This window comes from Eptesicus fuscus, chromosome 5 (assembly GCF_027574615.1).
Source record: "Eptesicus fuscus isolate TK198812 chromosome 5, DD_ASM_mEF_20220401, whole genome shotgun sequence".
Taxonomy (NCBI): Eukaryota; Metazoa; Chordata; class Mammalia; order Chiroptera; family Vespertilionidae; genus Eptesicus; species Eptesicus fuscus.
This window is the reverse complement of record NC_072477.1, coordinates 22360712-22377063: the sequence shown is the minus strand read 5'-3', so window position 1 is coordinate 22377063 and position 16352 is coordinate 22360712. Positions and strand designations below refer to the sequence as shown.

Below are 16352 nucleotides of genomic sequence, written 5' to 3'. Positions count from 1 at the left end.
TCTGGTGAAAGATTACCTGGTGGTGGATGGATCAGATTAGGGAGGACTGAAGGCTCTGGTCTAGGCTACAAGGACCAAGGGTGGTACCCAGAGGAAAGCATAGATTCAAAGGATATTTAAGTCCTAGAGAATTCCCAGCTGTGGCTTAGACAAATGAGCAGATGCGGGGGAAGGGGTGTCCAGGAGCCAAGATCCCAATGTAAGAGATCCAAGAAATGGCTCCATTTTGGACATGATGCGTGTCGAGTGTCTCAAGATGGATCTGCAGATGGGAACACCCAGGAAGAATCACTCAGGAGAGAGATGGGGCTGGCGGGGCTGGGAGAGTCAAGTGCAGAGGTGGTGGTTACAGCGTAAAGGAGGAGTGACATCACTCAGGGAAAGTGTGCAGAACAAACCACACTTCAGAGTTCCTTCCACTGTTGGACTGAGGTGTTAACTCTGCGAACACGTCCCAATTTCAAGGGAGAAACGTGTCAATGAACGGACTGGTCTCAGTTCTGAGTTACGTTCCCATTCATCCGTCTCTAACCTTTGGTACTTGCTACCACTTGCCTGCTAGCACGCGATAAAACACATGAACAAGCCGTAAGTGAATATTAGCGGAAAACGTGGCAACAGCCCGCCGCACTTCACTTGACAGCTTATTCTACTCGTATATGCCCTCAGCCAGGTCTTTTCTTTTGCACAAACAGACAAGCGTCATAGTTTCTGCTAATAAAACGGTTCCCAGCTCTGATCGTGGAATTAATTACATTGATCGTTTATGGCATTTCTTATGACTTCCAGGTGCTCTGACACCTAAACACTGAGAAATATAGGAGTAGAGAGAGTAAAGAAGAGGGGGCGGGAGTCCTGGGAGCCCCCACGCTAAAGGGGCAGGCAGAGCAGGAGGCTGTGAAGGTGCTGAGAGGGAGCAGGCAGAGAAGAAGGAGGGGAACAGGAAGAGAGCCGTTCCCAGGATTCCATCTCTGCTTCTGGCTGAAGGGGCAGAGCTCTCCTTCCCGGGACTGCTGGCAAACACGCCCTGGTGCCTCTCCGGTAGCACAGTCTCCCCTGAGAGTCTAGGCACTGGCAAGAGAAGGGGGAGCCCTCACTTCTGTCCTCCTGGCTGGCCAGGCAGGCCTCAGGCCCAGGCCACGGTCAGTGCCAAACCCCCAGGCACCCACAAGGGTGTAGTCACACATCCTGCCCCAGCCCCTGTCACAGCCCTGCCCTGTCCCAGTAGGTAACAAGTGGGCACTCAGGCCTGGTGGGGGAGGGGGGATACTGTGGCCTTGGCACAGAGCCAGGAGCCTGCTGATTCTGGGCGAAGCACAGCTCGAGGGCTGAGCAGGTGAGACCCAGCCACAGCCATCGCTCTCCAGCCTCCGGGTATCACAGGTACCAGCTTGGTGGGTTCCCTGTGGGGAGGGGAGGACTTGAACCCTGCCCCACTTGTCCTAGACAACAATAATGGACATTTACTGAGCACTAATTCTGTGCTGTGTGTTACATGTTATATGCCTTATGTCAGTGGTCAGCAAACTCATTAGTCAACAGAGCCAAATATCAACAGTACAACGATGTAAATTTCTTTTGAGAGCCAAATTTTTTAAACTTAAACTTCTTCTAACGCCACTTCTTCAAAACAGACTCATCCAGGCCGTGGTATTTTGTGGAAGAGCCACACTCAAGGGGCCAAAGAGCCACATGTGGCTCGCGAGCCGCAGTTTGCCGACCACGGCCTTATGTTATCTAATCTTCACAATCACCTTAGGGGCTTGGGATTGTTATTAAAAGAAAACTGAGGCACAGAGTGGTTAGGGAACTTGTCCAAGGTCATGTACCTAGATCTGTACTGTCCAGTGGAACTTTCTGTGTTGATGAAATGCTCACTAGTCTGTGGTATCCAATCTGCTAACCACTAGCTTCTTGTGACTTAAAAAGGGAGTTCAAATTTATATATACTAGAGGCCTGGTGCACGAAATTCATGTACTGGGAGGGGGGGTCCCTCAGCCTAGCCTGCACCCTCTCGCAGTCTGGGATCCCTCTTGCAGTCCAAGGCTCTCACAATCCGGGACCCCTCGCCCCTTACTGGCAGCCTGCAGCAGAGGCGGGAGAGGCTCCTGCCACCGCCGCTGTGCTCGCCAGCCGTGAGCCCGGCTTCTGGCTGAGTGGTGCTCCCCCTGTGGGAGCATACTGACCACCAGAGGGCAGCTCCTGCATTGAGCGTCTGCCCCCCTGGTGGTCAGTGCGAGTCATAACAATCGGTCGTTCCGCCGTTTGGTTGATTTGCATATTGGGGTTTTATTATATAGGATTGTTTTATTGATTTCAGAGAGGAAGGGAGAGGGAGAAAGAGATAGAAACATCAATGATGAGAGAGAATCATTGATCGGCTGCCTCCTGCAGGCCCCACACTGGGGATCAAGCCTGCAACCAGGGCATGTGCCCAGACAAGGAATCAAACCATGACCTCCTGGTTCATAGGTTGACGCTCAACCACTGAGCCACACTGGCTGGGCCGCTTGTGACTTTTGGGTACTTGGAAGTGCAGTTTGTGTGACTGAGCAACTGAGTTTTACATTAAATTAAATTTAAATAGCCCCATGTGGCCGGGGGCCACCGAACTGGACAGCACAGCAGAGAAAATGGAGGAGCTGGGATTTGAACCCCGGAAGTCTACCTCGGCCTATAACTATTGGGCTAGAAGGCTCCCCTGACTGCCCTCACTGCATGCTTGGTGCCTGGAAAGCTTCACTCATACCCAGGCGCTTGGGTTCCCTGCCTTCCCACTCCGGGGGAACCAGCACCCTCCCAGCCTTGCTGTCCGGCCCCCAAACTGCACTATCTGCCAGCAGATGTCAGCGGGGCCATGGCAGAAAAGAGACTGGGTTCCCGAGGACAGGCCCAGCGCCATGTCACAGGGAGCAGGGTTCAGCCCAGTGTGAGGACCTAAAGAGCCAGAGCTGACCAGCGACAGGGCGGCCCCGGAGAGGCAGGAGCCCCGGGCCCTGGAATCGTGGGCCTGTGTCCCTGTGTGCCCCAGAGGAAGCCACAGACAGTCCTGCTTGGGGAAGGGCTGCAGACTGACAACTTCTGAGAGACCGGTGGGGTGGATGCTCAGTGGGCAGTGCCCGGGGGACCCACCCCGCCTGCTGCCTGACACGCTGATGCAACAGCATCAACACCAGCACCATCACTCCCTGGCACCCTCCTGGAAGGGCCGGAGCCAGCCTCCCCCAAGTGTCTCCAGACCTCCCCGGCACTGATCCCTCTGTGTCCACTCCTCCAACCCCCCTGGTCTCACTAGTCAGCCAAGGCCCCACCCCGCCCGGCTGCCTGTGAGTCACATCCCCCTGCTCTGAGATCCAGCTCTTCCTGCAGCCACACCCAGGTCTGAAAAGTCTGAGCTCCTGCACACAGGTCCCAGGGGATGCTCCAGGCAGGTGGGGAGGGGTGGAACCCTGGGGGAGTGTCTCCTGCCTGGACCACATCCTGCTGCTCAGGGGGGAACACAGCATCCCTGTTTCCTTGCAGTAAATAAGGCAGAGGTGGGCAGGAACTGTGCACATCTGGGGGACTCTCTGGGGGGCACTGAGGCCTGGCCTGGGGCCTGATCCCCGCCTCAGAGCAGTCCTGAAGCAGGGGTGCCTCAGTCTTCCAAGGGTCCAGAAGCCCCTCTGAGCCTCAGCACCAAGTGAGTTACAAAGAGGCACACGATAAATGGCGATGACTCCCCACCCCGATCAAACAAAGTGGTGGGAGGGCTGAAGCCATTGAACGGAATGAAAACACAAGTCAGGGCCTATGGACACATGACAAGGGTCCCAGGAGATCAGAGGAGGAGGAGGAAGGAGAGGAGAGGCCTTTAGGCTGAGGGGATAGAGCTAGGATCACATCCCAAAGCCAGGGAGAGCTTGGTATATGGGCATCTCACTACCACCAAACTAGCATGAGATGCCCACCTCCTGAACCCTTGAGTTTCCAGCTCATGGCCTTTGGTACCCCTCTACCTCTATAATATGCCCCCCACACACACATGCGTCCCCTTCCCCCCCACTCCACACACACAGAGCTGAACAGGCCTGCAGGATTGGACAAAAAACACAGGCCTGTGACTTCAGATGAGTTTAGCACCCTCATCTGTACAAGCCCATGTAGACAAAGGCAGCGAGGGGCCTGGGTCAAGGATACGCTCTCAGGGGCTGGCATGCTCTTTCAGGAGCTGAAGCTCAGGCCCCAGCATCACAAACAAAAGGCGATTTCTACGAGAACTGGGACTCAACCTGAGAAGCCTTCACTCGGTAACACAGCAGCTCAACACGACCAACTAAGCATATGCCAGACATCAGCGACAGGCCTTTTCATTTTGTATTTTTGTTAAGCCCTTTACATTGGATGCCTCGCTTGATGAGAGCAGCAACTCTCTGCTATAGGAACTATCACCCCCCCACCCCATTTTTCAGAAGAGAAAACTAAAGCACAAAGAGGCTGTTACCCTGCTCGGGGTCCCCACCAGCAGGGAGGTGCGTGTCGCAGGGCCCAAGCTCCGTCTGCCTTCGGGGATGACATCCCCCACCCTGAGGCTCACCCTTGGCCATGACAGGAAACCTCGCCAGGGCCAGAAATAACCTTCAAGTGTTCTGGGCAAACTCAGAGTTCCTATTTACCACTGCTGCTTTTTGATGGAAACAAAAGGCTCAGATAACCCCAAAGTCTGGGGACAAATAAGAGTGGGTGTGCTCATGGCACATCTAAAAGGTGTCAGGTGTATTTATGTATTTTAGTAAATCCTCCTGACCATTCTAGAAGGTCGTGATGTCATCCCCTCTTGCAGATGAGGAAACTGAGGCTTGTGAGGTTAAACCACTTTCTCTAGGCAGCATAGCTGGTAAGTGGTAGAGCTGAGCACCAAAGCCAGACATGTCTAACTGTAAGACATAAATGATTTCACAATTCCTCCCTCACGCACTACTGCCTGCTGTAGGGGCTCTGACCTTGACCCAAGAACCTCAAAGACAGAACCAAATGTGGAATCCATTTGTTTCCCAAGAGTGTGGCTTGGCTGAGGTCTCAGAAAGACACCCCCACTTCCTCTGAGGACCAGATTCCCTCGAGAGGCCTCTGATGCAACCCCCACCGTCCGTTGGGCGCACCTGTGGGTGGACATGTTAGTCAGCAGTCAGGGCTGAGGCTGGGAGGAAAATGCAGCGTAGGTGACCAGCTGGGAGGAGAGATGTGGTAGCTCCAGAGGTTTTGATTTGCAGTCTTCATTTTGCAAGGAATGGGGATTTTTCTTTTCTAAGCACTGGACTTCCTTGAATTTTAGACCTTTCACAAATATTTTTTTAGGAGAAAAAAGAAGAAAAAAAAAACCACCACAAAATGCCTGTCACAGCTACTCACTTCCACAGTGAATCACGGACACAAAACCACAGCAATGTGGCTAACAAAAGAACTATGTGTTTTCACATCTTGTTATTGGAAATCATTTAGCAATAGTCACTATGTCATCTGCAGACAGGCAGACAGGGGTGCATACACACCCCTCTGGGCCCTAAGCAGCCAATCTTGCAACCATGGTCATCAGATGACTTTGCATTTAACCATTTTCCTTTTCTGGGAAATTATCTTGCAAGACTTAAACCTTCCTCCGTAGCCCCCCACCAGGGGTGGGGTGTGTATGTGCGTGCGCATGCGTGCACACAGGTGAGCTGGTGATTGGGGGAGAATAAGGAGGAATGCTGACATGTTGACTCAGCTTGACAAGTGGAAACAAGTATACATTTCAGAGTCCCCTACTGTTACCATAACACAACGCTGCCTCCGTATTCATGGGAGATTGGTTAGAGGACCCCTCCTCACACGTACCAAAATCCATGGATGCACAGGTCCCTTGTAGAATATTGTGTCGTATTTGCACATAATCTACACATATTCTCCCATATACTTTAAAATCATCTCTAGATTACTTATACCTACTACAATGTAAATGCTATATAAATGGTTGTTATACTGTATTGTTTAGGGAATGATGACAAAGAAAAAAAAAAAAGTCCGTACATGTTCAGTACTGCCTCTTAGGCCTGTCATCAACAACATAAATTTTTTTTCTGAGTATTTTCTATTCGTGGTTGGTTGAATCTGCGGATGTGGAACCCGCGGATACAGAGGGCTGACTGTACCACTTTGGTACCACTTTATTTTGGTAACGTAATTTTCACCCAGGAAACGTACAGTTCCTTTTCTGATGGTGGCAAATTAGTTAAGTGGTGGCAGAGTGAAACATAGCGTAACTGGAAAAACTACTGGAAACATGCATCTGAGACTTCCTCTACGTTGTGAACAAGGGTGAAACCTGATATATATTTGAAAACCTTGAGCTTAAAAGGAAAATTCACAGGACCTGAAAAAAATCCATCGTGATTTTTGAGCCATGACCTCTCAGCACAGCTTTTCACCCACACCCCACCTCTCTCTCTCTCTCTCTTCTCTCTCTCTCTCTCTCTCTCTCTCTCACACAACCCTCCAACCTCCATCACCACCACCACCAACCCAGAGGTGACATTACTGAGCAGCCACGGTCTGCACAAAGCTACCGGATGGGACAGACATTCCCTGAGGCATCTGAGAATGAGTATTAACTGTCTTTCCATTCCCTCCTTGCTTCATCTCTCCCTAACTCTTTCTTTTCAAACAAAAATCCTAGAGGATTAGGTCAGTCGAATGCTATGAGTACAGCCACAAGCTTGAAATGTTTGTTGTTACTATTTTTTTCAAGCTGGATGCTGGAAATTGCATACATTAATGTTTTAATGACCCAGCAAGCTCCCCACACATGGCCGTGGGGAATGCTGCTCCAGGCGCGGGCCAACATTCCATAGTTTCCTGAAAAAGACCCTGGATGCCATGCCGGCCCCAGTCCTCTGCAGCCCCCACCCCAGGCTAGCAGGTCTGCACCTGTCTCAGCTCACCTGTGCTAGGGGCTGCTTAGCAAAAGGACTGCACGCATGGGTTCCAGAGTCTTGAGCAGAGCCGGGCGGCAGTCACCCTGTCTCAGGTTCCTCATTGTGGAGTGGGGCAGTAGGCGTCTCCTCCTCACCAGGTCATTGTGGGGCCTGGCCAATGTGCTGGAGATCTCCTACCTGCCCCGGCCCACGTGGGACCCAGCAAGGAGCAGAGGTATGGATCCCCCCCGGCTCTCTCCTGAGGGGCCACTGCGGGTGGGCGGAGGCTGTGTTCCTCTACCACAGGCCACAGCCCTGTCGTGGCCCAATGGCTGGAGCCACTCTGGCTGTCAGTAGCCCCTGCTCCCTGTCCCCTTTAGACCTGGAGGGTTAAGCAAGGGCTTTCCCTACACAGCTACCCCTGGGTACCCCAACCTTTGTTGTTTCCCCTAATCCTGTCTGTGCCCTTGCAGATAGGCCCTTCATCAAACTGTCCCCACTGAGGGTGTCATCTCTTTCCTGCTGGGACTCCTGATAGAAAGGGTATAAGCTATCAAGTATTGAGCACTTAGCTATGTGGCTTAGCACTTTACCCACGGTATTTTCTTTTACTCTGACTGCAACCCTGTGTTTTATTTTATTCTCTCCAGTATTCGCATCCTCAATGTATACTGAGACTCAGGGAGGTGAAGAAACTCAGATATAGGGTGCCCTTCCAAAATGTATACACGCACTTGGAATGATTATAAAGGCAGTGTTTATTAAAATGCACTTCATTTTCAAAATGGAGCTATGAGCTGCTACAGTGTGTATACATATTTTGGGGGACACCCTGGTGTATCAAACAGCTAAGCAGCGACAGAATCAGATGAAACTGAGGTCTGACTCATGACCCATGCTCTTAACCACGATGCCGTATTATTCCCAACATTAAATTAGGTGGAGCCTGTAAAGTGCTTCGCATAGTAGGCCAGCTGACTCAATAATGCTCATAAGTGATAGGTTAAAATAACAACCCTACCATGCTGGAAAAACCCACAGTCCTCCGTTCTACTGTGACATAACCCTAACCCAACCCTAACCACAACCCTCAGGTTATAACCTCATTCTAACACCACACCAAAGTTACCCTAACCACCACCCTGTTGTGAAAGAGAATGTCACCTCAACCATAACCTCAGCCCCACGCAGTCCTGGCCCAAACATTCACCACTGTCGCCACAGTTCTAGGCGCCCCATTAGGCTGAGGCTAGGTCAGGGCTGTGGTGAGCACCGGGAGGCTCCCTGCCCCTCTGGTCCTGGGTGCCTGGCCCCATCCCAGCGGCAGGTGGAGCCCCACACCCCACTCCATGTATATGCCGTACTTGGGCTCAACATAATTGGCCACAAGACATTTGTGTAACATCCATTTCCCGGATGTCACTGAGCTGGTGACTCTGGTGTGGGGAGGAGAGGAAAAGAGAGGAGAGAGGAGGGCAGAGCATCGAGTACAGTGCCTGAAACTCAGAGCAGAGTGCAGCGAGCCCTGTGGATGGTGATGAGGAGGAAGGGGAAGTAGGAGAGGAAGAGGCTTGTAGCTTTCTCCATCACTTGGCTGCAGCCGTGGGCAGATAGGAGGCCAACAGCTCCTACGTCAGAGACTGTAGAGGGCTGGGGCCAGGGCTGGGCTGGGAGGAAGCCCCCCTCTGGCACCTCACCGAGGGAAGCATCCTGATAATCCTCAGCTCTGGGAGAGTCCTGAAAAAGGGGGTCTGCAGTCTCCATCAGAGATTTGGGGGCTGGCCCGGGCCATCTAGGCCAGATGTCCATGTTCCAGCTTAGAGAGGGAAGAAGGCAAGTATGCAGGAAGCAGGTACTACTTCCTTTGAATCTGCCCACTTGCTTTGTTGGGGGGAGCAAGAAGGCCCGGGCCCCCTTCTCCCCTGAGCACCCAGAAGCCTGAGCCTGGCATCTTCTCCAGCCCGGAGGTGAGTGCCCTGGGCAGAGCATGGCAGAAGGAGGAGGCTCCCAGGCTCTGCTGCACAGAGAGGCACATGGGCCCCACCTTCCTCGTGACCTAAGGGCCAGATTGCGTGCCCAGCTGCCTCTGCCCGGAGCCCATGTCTTCTTGCTATTCACACAGGTACCTTACAGCCAGCTGTGCCCTGCCCGGGCCCTGAGCGCCATGGGTCTCAGGTATTTGTGTGTGTGTGTGTGTGTGTGTGGGGGGGGGGGGGTTGGAGAGGCGCACATTAACACTCTAAACAGTCCCAGAGGCCACCTTCCTTTTAGAGAAACCTAGAAGGGGCCTCTGCAGCTAAACCCAGCCAGAGAGGACGGCCTGGGAACAACGTGCTTTGTGGGGGACCTTCCCTTTGGGAAGAAGCCGGGCCCAGGGTCCCCACATACAGGTGCACAGGCTGCGCAGCGCACAGTATGTCACAGAGACTATGAAGTGGTAGTTGCCTCCTGCTATCGTGTCCAGTGACTAAAAGGTCCAGCACAGAACAGCCTGCCTTCCCCTCTCCCCGCGGGAATGGGGTGCTTCGGACGCACCCAGTTCCTCCCAGAGATGAGCACAGTGGGCAGGGATTGAGCGCCAAGGGACCCTGCATAAACCCTCACGTGGCCCGTCTCCACTCCCAGAGCTCTCTGCAAACCCAGGGTGCCTGCCCATCCCGTGGGCAGTGAAGGAAGTTCTCACTGAGGCACAGGTCCCTCTGCTCTTTCCAAAGCAGCAGCAGGGCTTCCGTGACCTCAGACCTGGGGCGGCAGCGCCCTGTCCGTTTGTTCTGGCTGGAGGCCCGGCATGAGCATCTCCCTCTGACTACTCCCTTCTGAGCCCCCCTCTGCCAAACCCACAGCCCCGGAGAAGGGGCTCATGGGACTCTTCTAAGGCCCAGAGATGCCACAGCCCCGCCCCAGACTCCCGGCACTCCGAAGGGTCTGCCAAGCCCTGCTCTGGCTGCCCTGCAGTCACTCTTAGGAGAAAAGTATGACCCCCGAGGCCAACAGGCACAGGGTGGGCGGGCACCCACCGGTTGGGGGCATTGGGAGAGCCCCTTCCTGATCAATGGCATGCTAGGGGGTGGGCCGAGTGCAAGCTCAGGAGGGAATGGACCCGAGACCGCCGTCTCTGCTCCGGGCAGCAGCTGGGGATGCACTGAGACAGGATGTTCGTTCATTCAGTAGCTACTTATTAAGTTCTTACTGTACGTCAGGCGCTGCTCTGGGAGCCTGGGATGTAGCTGAACAAAACAAAGATCCCTGCCCCCGAGGAGCTCATACTGTAGTTGGGGAAAAACAGACAAAAAACATAATTAGTACATCATGTCATGTTAGAAAGTGGAAAATAAAAAGAGAGCCAAACGGGGACTCTCAAGTCGGAGGTTAAATAACAGGAAAATGGGGGACAGCTCCCTCCGGGAAGGGGCCAGGTCAAGGGTCACCATGTACAGCCACACGGGCTGGGCCCTGCACAGCTGCGGGGGACCATCCCAGAGACTATGGCTGAGGCACAGCTCCTGGTGTCTACAGCGGCTACGGTTAGCCCTGAGGTTAAAACCTTAAAAGAGGGCCAGGCAGGGCCTCGGTGAGAAGTTTCTCCTGAGAGTAACCACTCGTGTATAGGAGGTCTAGGCAGATGCCTCAGCCCACTGTCAGGCCTGCTGAAGAATTACAATAATTCACAGACTTTTCACCCACACCGTGTTAGTGCATCCTCACGACCTCCCAGTGAGCAAAGAATTATCCTTCGCATTTTACAGGCAGAGACATTAAGTTTTAGGGCAGTGGTCGGCAAACGGCGGCTCAAGAGCCACATGCGGCTCTTTGGCCCCTTGAGTTTTTAGCAAAGGCCAGCTTAAGAGTACCCTAATTAAGTTAATAACAATGTACCTACCTATATAGTTTAGGTTTTTAAAAAATTGGCTCTCAAAAGAAATTTCAATCATCGTACTGTTGATATTTGGCTCTGTTGACTAATGAGTTTGCCGACCACTGGTTTAGGAATGAAGTCCCCACGGTCACTGTGCTAGTTAGTAGCCCAGCCGGAGGCAAGATTGGGTCCCCTAATTCTAAGTCTTTTCAAAGTGTAGTCAAGGTCCTAAGGCTTGGGAAATTCCAGAAAAACTCCAGGGGGCAAGCTTGGGGCTCAGAGTTATAAAAACAATCAGAAAAAATAAAATAAAATAAAAACAATCAGAAAAAAGATCTCAAAAAAAAAAAAAAAAAAAAAGACAAGAAAAGGAAGGAAAGCAATCAACTCCAGATTCCCAAGTCCAAAAGCTTGACTCAGTCCGGATTACAGGGTTGAGTCAACGCTGCAGGGAGGCACCACGCAGTGGCCCCAGGAATGTGTGACACAGCACCGAAGATGCGGCTGCTTAACCCATCGTAGCCTTGCCAGGGAGGACTTGAGGCCAGACTGTCAGAGACAGCCAAGGTCTGCCCTGGTGAAAGGCATCTCATGTCCTTGTTGCGACCTTGGAAGCGGTAAAGGGGGAATAAGCACGTTTCCCATGGGGGACATTGAATAGCCAAACTGGAGGCCACCAGCTGAGGTCATTAACTCTTTGTCCCTTCTGTGCCCAGCTGCCCTCTCCCCAGGAACCTAGTTTCTGATTCTGGGTCATCAATCTCCTAGGAATATCCCTTGCCATTCTGTCGGGATGGGGTGCCTGGGTCCCCCTGGTAGAGCCTCCAGGTGTCACTGAGAAGGAAAGACCAGAGGGGAGGAAGCAAGCCATGTGTGTTGGGGGAAGTGCTTGGCGTGGGTTGAATTGTGTCTGCCAAAAAGATATGTTGAAGTCCTAGCTCCCAACCTGTTAATGTGACCTTATTTGGAATTAGCAGATGTAATTAGTTAGGTTTAGAGGTGGTTATACTGCATTAAGGTAGATCCTAAATCCAATGACTGGTGCCCTTATAAGAACATCACACACACACACAGGACCCTGTGACAACAGAAGCAGAGATTAGGGTGATGCAGCTATAAGCTAAGGGACACCAAGGATCGCCGGGAGCCAACGGATGCTAGGAGGGAGGCATGGAACCGATTCTCCCTCTGAGCTTCCACCAACACCTTGATTTCGGACTTCTGGCCTCCTGAACTGTGAGAGAATATGTTCCTGGTGTTGTAAGCCACTCAGTCTGTGGTAATTTGTTATGACAGACCTAGGACACTAACAGCGTTCCAGGGGGACGCAGCAAGTGCAAAGGCCCTGAGGTGAAAGCATGTCTGGCACATCTGGGGAAAAGCCAGTTGGCTGGTGTGGCAGAAACAGAGTGAGTGAGGAGAGCAAGTGGTGAGAACTGACGTCAGATCATGTAGGGCCACCCTCGTGGCAAGCCCTTGACAATGGAGCTGTCACACTTCAGACAGAGGGTCCGAGCTGGAATGCGCTGCAGTGGGTGGGTGTGCCTGGCCCCCGTGATCTTTGTCCTCTGGTGTTATACCTTTGAACATGTTGCACGAAATGGCAAAAGGAAATTAAGATTGCAGATGGAATTTGGGTTTCTAATCAACTGACCTTAAAATAGGCAGATTAAATTGGGTTATTCACGTGGGCCCAATGTAATCACATAGGCCCTTAAAGTAGAGAAAACAAGAGTCCGTGAGAGAGACTCAGCCAAAGAGGAAGCAGAGGGGATTCAAAATATAAAGAGTTAGTCTGCCATTGCTTAGCTTTGAAGATAGGAAGGTGGCCACAAGTCAAGGAATGTGGGCAGCTTGTAGAGGCTACCACAAAGGAACAGGGATCTCAGTCCTACAACTGCAAGGAACTGAATCCTGCTAACAACCTGAATGAACAGGAATCAGATTCTCCCCTACAGCCTCTGTGACACCTTAACTTTAGCCTGATCAGACCAGTATCAGATGTTTGAACTATAGAACTGTGGCAAATTGTTGTCTCAGCCACAGAAAATTAATCCAGGGGATATGAAGAGAAGAGCTGGCTTCTGGAGAAGCAGCCCACTGAGAGCCACCACCACGGGGTCCACAATGTTCCAGACACCTCCCCGCCATCCCGTTTGCTTTGCTCAGCACTGTCTTCCAGGCCCGTGTTGCCCAAGTACTGACTAAACAGGCTGAGATGTCCCCAGGGCTCAACCTGTAAGTCCTGGTTGACTTAGGTCAGGCTAAGGAGCAAACCCAGTGGAAGTCCTTCCCCTTCTGAGAAATGTCGTTAAACCTCAACTTGACCCCATCTGCCATCAAGCCGATGAGACTGGTCCTTATGGAACAACCAAGCTGACACAAAGCCACCACTGGTGCTACTGCTGCATCTGCTAGTAGGTCTGCACCCACATACACATGTGCATACACACGCACACACATGCACGGCCATATGTATGCACCCTGGCTTTCTATCTGCTCTTTGCCACAGTCTTCTATCCACTCAAGTCCCCAAGGCAAAGAGAACCAGCCAGCTGATGGTTAACGAGTATTGATCACGAACTCAAATCAGACACCATATGACGTCATATAATCCTCTCTGCAATCCTATCAGGTAGAGACTAATGACTCAGAGTGGTCAGGATGCTTGCCTAATATCACACAGCTGATGGGTAGTAAGTAAATCCCAGGACTGGAACCCAGGATTGTCCAAAAGCCCAGGCTAGGACCCTCACTACTCCAGGTGAGGTGTACGGACCAGCAGCAGCAGCATCACCTGAGACCTGACACTCACCCAGACCTGCTGAATCAGAAGCTGCATGTTAACAAGTTCCCAGGCGATTCACTTCCCTTTGCAGAGCTCAGAAGCACCGAGAAGCACTGTTTTCCCAGGTCTGCAGGTTTCAGGTTGTTGTAACCACGCCCTTCCCCAATCTCTTAAGGCCCTTCCTCAACTGCCTGGCTCTTGCTCCCCAGGTGGGGAGGCCCTCTGCCTAGACTTGGGGAACAAGCCTGGACCCAGAGCTCAGGAGCAGTCAGCCCAGGCCACAGCTGGACAACATCTAGCCATGTCTGGCTCTCGTAGGGCGTGCTGCCTTCTGCCTCAGACTCTCCTGGCCCCTCCTTCTCATCTTCTTTCTGGGACACAAGTCTTTTGGCCTCCATCTAATTCCCTCTTAAAGAGGGCCTCTGGCTGTCACAACCCCTGCAGTGTCTCCCCCATCTTGGACATTTGTACCCCTCTCTTGCTCCTAGAATGCCCCTGAGTCATGTCACTCCTCTAGCTGGACACCGAGGGCCTGTCCAAGTTGCCACCAGGAGAGAGGCAAGCGGCTGCTTGGGAAACCTGGCTATGCTCACAGGAAATGTCTGACACCACAAGGCAAGCAGGATTTGGCCTCCCAAAGCAAAACACAGCTGGGCCGACAGCGGGCCACTCGGACTTTCCCAGATTTCATGGCACTGAGGTCCCAGAGCAGAGAGACTGCTGGCCTGGAGGCTGCAGCTCATTAAATACATCACAGTAGCCCCTGGCCAGGGAGCCTGTGAAGCTCAAAGAGGGTGGCCCTGCTGTGGGCCACGGACCTCACCCTGGGCCTTCGCCGCGTCCCACCCCTCCCCAGCACCGCTTTCACATGTGAAACCTTTGCTGGGAGATCAGGGGCTCCCTAGCTCATCCTCCTTTCTTCCCAGCTTCCTCCTCTCCCCAGCATCAAGCCTCATTCATTTATTCATTCAACTTCTATTGGTTAAGCACCTGCCATGTTAGGCACCAGGGCCACATTCATAAATGAGCGGGACACAGTGTCTTGCTCTCAGGAGCTCCTGGTCCAGTGAGCAAATAAACAGACCACCCCAAGGCAGAGTGAAAATGCTACACAGGGAGGCAGGGGCCTCCCCTCCTCCTGCACTCTGAGCCAGGCCCTCAGTTCCAGGCACGGGGTGAGGGTTCAATGCCAAGTCTTCAGTTTGGACCGAGTGATAGAGTACAAATGCAGACTGAGTGCTTTCTATAAGCTAGGACCATGGGAGGAGCTGTGGGGAAATCCAGGGTGTGAGACGGAGTCCCTGCCTTCCAGGGCGCGGGCCACACAGTCTGATTGCAGACACAGGGCACAGACCCACAGAGATGCATGCCAAGTGTGTGCTGCAGGAAGGCAGGCAGCTGGGTAGAAGTGACTGGGGAAGGGGAGGTTTGGAGAAAGCAGGAATGGGCCTTGAAGAATGCAAGGAGCAGGGTGGGCTGGCAAGATGGGGCAGGGGATGTCACAGCTCTGACTCAAGGGGGTGAGTGGAGAATGACCTGCTTAACAACCACCCTCCAACACTTGCATGCACGCACCACACACACACACACACGCACACACACACACACACTCACACACACAGAGAAGATCAGTGCAGCAGAGTCCTTTCAGCTGAGCTTCCCCCACACAAGCCAAAAGAAAGCTTGCTGGGGGAAGCTCACCTGGAAGGACTCTGCTCCCACCCTGCCCCTGGTTGGCCCTGGAGCTGGTACCACTAGGGCTCCCTCAAGTGCCTTCCCGCCACCTGGGACCCTCAGCTGGGACTAATCAGAACAAGGCTCAGGCCCTGCCCACCTGCCCCTGTGTTGTCCACCTAACTCTGCCCCTCTCTCTGCCCAGCATCCCTGGGCCTGGGCCTAAGGGTTTGGCTCTTCTGGTTTTGACCTTGGAGCTCCCTAGGCTTGGACCTGAGTTCATCCTTCAGCCCTTTCTGCTCCTGGCTGCCTTTGGAAACCACGTGCTTGGATGGTCAGGCCTTGGAACCCCACCTTACCAAGACCCTGGTCAGCCCGGCCCCTCTTCAGAGTTGCTAGACAATCTCAAGCTCCTTTCCTTTCTCTCCCGAGCTTTCCACTGGGGACCCAACCTCCCCATCAGCCTTCTCTCCCCGGTTCTCCTGGCCTCCAAAGGGCAAACCCCCTTTTTCCCCTTAGTTCAGCAAGACAAGGTTGCAACATTTCACAAAGACCTTAAGTAAGTAGAAAACGAATGGAAAAATTAACCTGAGAAACCAAAAGGAAAACACAGCTCTCTAGAAATGGACCAGTTTACAAAGTTCAGATTTCCTGTCCTGCGCTAGAAGAAGTCTAGCCAGTTTAGCTGGCAAGCAGGCCAGGGAACCCTGCCCGTGAACACTCCCTTTGCCCACTTTTTCTTTTACTCCCTTCCCCCACACGCTCCTGCTTGGCCCCTCCAAGGAGAAAGGTTAGCGTTGGGTGGCGAGTCCTTCCTGCATCACCCAGACCACAGGTAGAGAAGGGGGAGGAGAAGGCGAGACATTTATAAAGAGTTTACTATGTGCCAGGCCTTGTGCTAAGCCCTTTCCTTGTGTTGACTAATCTAATCTTACAGCAACTCCATGATTACGGTTATCATCATTGTCTCCACCCCACTGAGGAGGAATCAGAGAGGTAACTTGCCCGAGGTCACCCACCTAGGAAGTGGCAATGCCAGGACTGGAAACAAGAGAGCCTGGTCCCAGGGACATGCTCTCCTCAGCTTTCTTCTACCTCCCA

At 52.7% G+C, this 16352-nt stretch overlaps 1 protein-coding gene across 1 annotated transcript in view; it reads right to left on the bottom strand.

The window, feature by feature from the left end:
• LTBP2 (latent transforming growth factor beta binding protein 2) overlaps positions 1-16352 on the bottom strand; it is a 94489-nt gene that overhangs the window by 57716 nt on the left and 20421 nt on the right.